Here is an 8020-nt window from a genome sequence, read left to right on the forward strand (position 1 = left end):
TGACACACAAAATTAACCACCACAATCTCTACAGAGAAATGAGGTACTATTTAAAGATCTCTGAAAGAGAATGCCTCAGACCAATTTCTCTGTCTTATGCTAAAAGCTTGGCCCTCTTTTATTTTTTATTTACAGATTTTATTTATTTGAAAGAGAAAGTGGGGAGGAAAAGGGAGGAAGAGTCTTAAGCAGACTCCACGCTGAGCGCGGAGCCTGATGCAAGGCTCGATCTCATGACCCTGAGAACCTGACCCTGAGATAACAACCTGAACAAAACTAAGAGTCAGATGCTTAAGTGGCTGCACCACGTAGGCTCCCCAAAGCTTGGCCCTCTTATGTTCAACTTCACAATTATGTGTGGGGAAAAGAAATCAATGAGCATCATTCAGGATGAGCTAAGTACTTTGCATGCAAACATTCAAACCCAAAGTCCAGAATCTACCCCCTTATAGAACTTCCTCAATAAAATCTCCCATTGCAAACCCAGTGCCTTACATAAAATCCATCACTCACATACAGAATCACCACCAATTCCAATATAAAGAATCAGCTTTCACTTTTAAAAAATCAATTTAATTGAAGTATTTTATGTGAAAAACCTCCATTGTAAGCATTCCGTGAATGTTGACAAACATAGCCATTATCACAATATAGCTTTTTGTCATCTCAAGAGGTTTTCTTCTGCTCCTTTACTGTCAATCCCCACCCCCACTCTGACCCCAGACAACAACTGACCTAATTTCTGTCACTGTAGATTAAATGTTCCTATACTCAGACTTTCATGGGAATGGAATCATATAGTATTTATTCTCTTATATCTGGATTTTTTGCTCAACATACTGCTTTTTAGGATTCAGTTATGTTGTTGCATGGTAATCAGTAGCTAGTTTTTCTTGCTGAGTACATCCATTGTAGGTATTACCACAATATCCTTACCCATTCACTGATTGATGGACAACATCTAGGTTATTCTAACATTTTGGTTATTATGAATAAAGCTGTATAATAATATAATATGTACCTATATATATATAATATATTATATATATATTATTTGTGTGTGTGCACGTCCATGCATTTGTGTGTGTTTAAATCAACCAATCATCACTATATTGTATATCTAAAGTAATGTTACACTGTATTTTAACTAACTAGAATTTAAGTAAAAACTTAAAAAAGTAAATTGGCCAATCTGTAGCTAGCCTTTTTATTTTCTTAACTGTGTCTTTTGAAAGGTCAAAGATTTTAATTTTGATTAAGTCCAATTATTGATTTTTCTTTTGTGATATAAGAAATATTTGCCTATCCCAAGTCCACAGATATTTTCTCCTCTCTTTCTTCTAGAATTTTTAAAAGCTTAGGTTTTATGTTTATAGCTATTTTAGTTAGTTTCCATGTATATTGTGACATAAAGATTGAGGTTCCTATCTTTCTATATGGTTATCTGGTTTTCCATTACTATTTGTTAACTAGTATCCGTTCCCTATTAAATTACCTTGGCCCCCTTTAATTCGAAATCATTTTGTGTTATATCAATGAATGCATTTCTGTATTCTGTTACATTATTCTATATATTTATTCTTATGCCAATACCACATTATCTTAATTATTCTACTTTTAAAGTTAAGTCCTCAACTTTGAACTTGTTATATAACCCATTAACAACTCTTTGTGTATAGACCTGCCACTGCCAGTCTATCCGCTTCTTGATTACCAGAGTTAACTTTGGACAGGACACTCCAGGGTTTGGCTTTTAGAGGTCCTTTCTTTTCAATGCAAATTTTAGAGTCAGCTTGCCAAGTTCTATAATGATGCTTCTGAGGTTTTGATTGATTTTATGTTGACTATATAGGTCAATTTGGGTAGAAATTACATCTTAACAATATTATGTCTTGATCCATGAATATGACATACCTTCCTATCAATTTATTTTTTATTTTATTTTTTTTAAAGATTTTATTTATTTATTTATATGACAGAGAGAGAGACAGCGAGAGAGGGAACACAAGCAAGGAGAGTGGGAGAGGGAGAAGCAGGCTCCCGGCTGAGCAAGGAGCCCGATGCGGGACTCGATCCCAGGACCCTGGGATCATGACCTGAGCCGAAGGCAGACGCTTAACGACTGAGCCACCCAGGCGCCCACCTTCCTATCAATTTAGATCATTAATTTCTCTCAGCAATATTCTGCAGTTTATAGTGTACAGATCTGGCATGTATTTTATTAAATTTATCCCTAATTATCTCATGTTAGAATACAGTTAAAGTGGTAATTATTACAATTTCAAGTTCTAATTTTTCATTGTCAAAGTACAAATGCAATTGATTTTTTATAGTCTCCTTGTATTCTGTGGACTTGCGAGTCTGCTTAAAATGATGAGTCTTTTGTAGATTCTCTAGGGTTTTCAATGTACATGATCATGATAATGTTGTCTTAGAGTAAGAACAGTTTTTTTCCATTTTTCCTGGTATCTCTCCTCACCTTTTGTTCCTTTCCTTATTTTCTTGTTTGCCTTATTTCCCTGGCTACAACTTCCTTTGCGTTGTGGAATAGAGCGGCTGTGAATGAACATTCTCTTTTTCCCCCCAAATTTGGGGAAAAAGTTTTTCATCTTTAATCATTGAAGATGATGTTAGATGTAGGTATTTTGTGCATACCATTTATTAGATTGAAGAAGTTCATTTCTATTACTAATTTATAAGTGAATATCAAATTTTGTGAAATGCTTTCTTTCACATGTATTGAGATCATCATGTAGTCTCCTCCTTTGTTAATATGTTGAACTACCTTTGACTGATTTTCAGATCTTGAACCAACCATTGATTCCTGAAAAAATAGATGGTCATGGTATAAAAATCTTTTTTAGAGATTGTTGGATTTGACTTTATAATATTTTGCTGAGGGCTTTTGTGTCTCTATTCATAAGAAATTCTTGTAATGTCTGTGTCTTATTTTGGTATCAGGGCAATGATAGTTTTATAAAAAACAAAAATGTCCATACTTCTACTTCCTGAAGGATTTTCTGTAGTTTTTGTATTATTTCTTCCTGTAATGATTGATGGAATTCACTATTGAAGCTATTCAGGCCTGGGATTTTCTTTATTATAGCTATAAATTGAAATGCTTTAATACTTTCAAGTCATCTCAGATTTTCTATTTTTTTCTTGCACCACTTTAGATTTTTTATCTTTCAAGTAGTTTGTCTACTTGATCTGAGTTGCCAAATCTATTGGCATAAATATACTCCTGGTATTTATTATTCTTTTATTACCTATAGTGATAATCCCTCTTTTTACACTTGAGGTAGGTAACTTTGCACTCTCTGTCTCTGTCTCTCTCTAGATGTCTCTCGGTGTGTCTTAGTATGCCTAGAGTTGATCAATTTTATCTTTTTTTTTAAACAGCTTTTGGCTTTATGATTTTTCCCTTTATTTATTTTTTTACTTCACTGAATTCAAGATTCAAAATATACAAAATACAATATGATATAGACAGAATTGTGTTGGTAGAAGGAGGCTTTAATTTATTTCTCAGGAAATTATGAATTAAAGGGTGAAAAATAAAGAGAGGTATAGAACTAAATATTAGTGTTATATTTAATTGGGTATAAATAGATAAATATCAAACTCTTTAAAGAAAACAGCATACACCTTCTTTTAAGGCGCTTATAGTACATTAGAAAAATGGCTACATATCATGCACATCAAAAACTAAACAAATATTTAAAAGTAGAAAGAGTAAAAGCAGTATTTTCTGCTCAGAGGTAAATAAAACTAGAAAATAAAAATCCTGTCCCCTGAAAATTAAGAACTGATTAAAAAAAAAATTAACAGTTAAAAAAAAGGGGGGGCACCTGGGTGGTTCAGTGGGTTGAGCATCTGCCTTTGGCTCAGGTCATGATCCCAGGGTCCTGGGATCGAACCCCACCTCGGGCTCCCTGCTCAGCAGAGAGTCTGCTTCTCCCTCTGTTCCTCCCCCTGCTCATGCTCTCTTTCTCTCTCTTTAAAAATTAAAAAAAAAAAAAAATCTTTAAAAAACAACAACAAACTTATGATTGAAGGAGCTCCTAACCAAAAATTAAGAATATTTAGAAAATAATAATTATATCTCTACCTAGCAGAACCAGTTGTATCCAGCTAAAATAGTATTCAGAGAAAATACATATACTTAAGAACCTGGATAAGTAAACCAGTAAGGATAAAACAAAACACCGAACTATATTATAAAAACAAGAAAGAATTGGTTAAATGAAAGCAGAAGAAAGGAAGTGACAAAAAAGACTGAAAACTGAATAACAAAAAATGCCATAACTAAACAAACTCAAGAGCTGCTTTACTAAAAACAACGGTATCAATAACGTGAAATGAAGACAAGGCAAGGGTCCCCTGGCGGGCAGCGCAGAGGCTGCAGGATGCGTGGAGTTTCTGTAGAAGACGCGAAGCCGCGGGAGCTCGTCCGGGCTGTGGCAGAACTTCCTCAAAAAGTCTGGGAAGCTGGAGGTTCCCTGAATGGGTGGGCACTGTCAAACTGGCCAAGCGCAAAGGGCTTGCTCGCTGTGATGAAAACTGGTTCTACGCACGAGCTGCTTCCAGAGCACCACACGGGGACCTCTGGGGCAGCGCCTCCCAGGGACGCCTCCGGGACCAAGACCTGCGGGGCACGTCCGAGAAACGGGGTTCTGACCAGCCACTTCAGCAGGGGCTCCAAGAGCCTGGCCCACAGGGTCCTCCAAGCCCTAGAGAGGCTGAAAGTGGTGGGAAAATACCAGGGTGGGGGCTGCAAACTGACAACTCAGGGACAGAGGGATCTGGACAGACTCACTGGACGGGTGGCAGTTGCCAACAAGAAGCATTAGAACACATGCTGGGGTAATAAATTGCCTCATCATAATCCTGAAAAAGAAAAAGAAAAAAGACAATAAAAGAGATAACATTTAGCTAAGCCAATCAATAAATAAGAATAAAGAAATAACCAGAACTTTGGAGGAAATTAGAGTCATAAGAAACCATAATGAATATGAGATTCTGTATGAAAATATGAATATAATTTATAAGTATAAATTTTTTAAAATGAATTTAGAAAGATGGAAATTCTAAACAAACAAATTACCATGATAGAAAGAAAGAAAGTTATTGAAGAACTTTATGACAAAATGTATCAGGATAAGATATATTACATGTGACTTCTACTGGATCATCAAATAAAAATACTTTTTTAAAAGATTTTATTTATTTATTTGACAGAGAGAAAGAGCACAAGTAAAGGAAGTGGCAGATGGAGAGGGAGAGAGAGAAGCAGACTCCCTGCTCAGCAGGGAGCCAGACGCGAGGGCTTGATCCCCCCGAAAGCAGATGCTTAACTGACTGAGCACCCAGGCACACCAATAAAAATACTTTTAAATGCTACAAACTCTTCCTCAGCCTGGAATGAAGAGTTGTGATTGGAGGTTCAATCACAAAGCAAGTTTTTTCTTGTCTCCTACTGTCCTCTGAAATTTGCTTAGTGGGCCTTTCTTTTTCTTTCTTTCTTTCGTTCTTTCTTTCTTTCTTTCTCTCTCTCTCTCTCTCTCTCTCTCTTTCCTTCCTTCCTTCCTTCCTTCCTTCCTTCCTTCCTTCCTTCCTTCCTTCCCTCCCTCCCTCCCTCCCTCCCTCCCTCCCTCCTTCCTTCCTTCCTTTCTTCCTTCATTCCTTCCTTCTTTCCTTCCTTCCTTTCTTTCCTGCCTTCCTTCCTTTCCCTTTTTCTTTCTTATCTCTGTCCATGGAGTAGTTCCATGACTTTCCTGGTCACACTGAAATAATAAAATACTGCATTAATTTAGCAATTAGAATGTCCACTTTTAAGTTGAATCAATATTCTGATTTTCTTCTATTCCCCTCTCCTTAAGAAAGGACTTACTGGAAAAACAGAGATTTTTCCAAAGAAGACATCCAAATGGCCAATAGACACATGAAAAAGTACTCAACATCGCTCGGCATCAGGGAAATCCAAATCAAAACCTCAATGAGATACCACCTCACACCAGTCAGAATGGCTAAAATTAACAAGTCAGGAAATGACAGATGTTGGCGGGGATGCGGAGAAAGGGGAACCCTCCTACACTGTTGGTGGGAATGCAAGCTGGTGCAGCCACTCTGGAAAACAGTAGGGAGGTTCCTCAAAAAGTTGAAAATAGAGCTACCCTATGACCCAGCAATTGCACTACTGGGTATTTACCCCAAAGATACAAATGTAGGGATCTGAAGGGGTACATGCACCCCAATGTTTATAGCAGCAATGTCCATAATAGCCAAACTATGGAAAGAGCCAAGATGTCCATCTACAGATGAATAGATAAAGAAGATGTGGTATATATGTACAATGGAATATTATGCAGCCATCAAAAAAAGAAATCTTGCCATTTGCAACAACGTGAATAAAACTAGAGGGTATTATGCTAAGCGAAATAAGTCAATCAGAGAAAGACATGTATCATATGATCTCACTGATATGAGGCATTCTTTTTTTTTATTTATTTATTCATGAGAGACAGAGAGAGAGAGAGAGAGGCAGAGGGAGAAGCAGGCTCCCAAGGAGCAGGGAGCCCGATGCAGGACTCGATCCCAGGACTCTGGGATCATGACCTGAGCCGAAGGCAGACGTTTAACCATCTGAGCCACCCAGGAGCCCCAATATGAGGCATTCTTAATCTCAGGAAACAAACTGAGGGTTGCTTGAGTGGTGGGGGGTGGGAGGGATGGGGTAGCTGGGTGATAGACATTGGGGAGGGTATGTGCTATGGTGAGCGCTGTGAATTGTGTAAGACTGCTGAATCACAGACCTGTATCTCTGAAACAAATAATACATTATATGTTAAAAAAAGAGAGAGAGAGAGAGAGAGAGAGAGAGAAGATAGTAGGAAGGGAAAAATAAAGGGCAGGAATCGGAGGGGGAGATGAACCATGAGAGAAGATGGACTCTGAGAAACAAACTGAGGGTTCTAGAAGGGAGGGCGTGGGGGGATGGGTTAGCCTGGTGATGGGTATTAAAGAGGGCACGTATTGAATGGAGCACTGGGTGTTATATGCAAACAATGAATCATGGAACACTACATCTAAATAAATAAATAAATAAATAAATAGGAAAAAAAGAACATTAAAAAAAAGGGCTTACTGCTGATAGAAACAGGTAGGCAATGATGAGGAGGTCAGCGTCTTTCTATTGTAGTTGATTTCAGGCCATTAAATATTTGCAAGTTCTTCTGAGTGTTATGTCTTACTACTCACTTTGGTAGTTCTTTGTCTCTCACCTTAGTGTCTTAGCCAAAATTTCTATTGTTAACACTGTGACATAAAAATGATTCAATAAAATTCACTAAATGAATAATTCCAATGAGAGAAATCATAAAATTATTTGTGAAAAATGAAAAATGCCTCTGATAAAATTCAGTATCTATTTAAATATTTTTAACAAAGTAGAATTGGAATGATAATTTCTTAGCTTGATAAAATATATCTATCTCAACCCTCAAACCAGTGCAATAATTAAAGTGTGGTGGTGTCCACTATCACCACTATTACTTAATGTAGTCTGGAGTTATCAGTCTCAACAATTAGAAGAGAGAAAGAAATGAGAGATATAAAGTTGGAAAGCAAAAGATAAAATGATTATTTTTCTCAACAAATGATATAATATACCTGGAAGATCCAAAGAATCAAATCTAAGAAAATCAATGATGTTGCTGTGGGTTGTTCTATAAAAAATAATAACCAAAAATCAATGATCCTTTTATGTAGTTACACAAAAACCAATTTGAAAATATAATTGAGAAAAAAGGATGAAATAACAGAAGTGCAATATTTAGAAACAAACTTGTAAGAAATATGAAAGATATACACAAAGAAAGCTCTAACGTGCTAATACCCAAAAGTATCACTGAAAAAAGAAAAAGCATTTTCTATTCTTGAGTGAGAAAACATATCATAAAAACATAATATTCTCTAATCCTGAAAAATTAATTTGATCTCAATAAAAATACTAATAAGT

The 8020-nt window shown here is 36.4% G+C and overlaps 1 pseudogene; it reads left to right on the forward strand.

Annotated features, from left to right (window-relative positions):
• Nucleotides 1–4370: 4370 nt before the first annotated feature.
• On the forward strand, nt 4371–4988 carry LOC123841850 (small ribosomal subunit protein eS19-like; annotated as a pseudogene).
• Nucleotides 4989–8020: the final 3032 nt, after the last annotated feature.

This window comes from Mirounga angustirostris, unplaced genomic scaffold, assembly GCF_029215605.1.
Source record: "Mirounga angustirostris isolate CCGP_5_RB_7025 unplaced genomic scaffold, mMirAng1.0.hap1 SCAF_8, whole genome shotgun sequence".
Lineage (NCBI taxonomy): Eukaryota > Metazoa > Chordata > Mammalia > Carnivora > Phocidae > Mirounga > Mirounga angustirostris.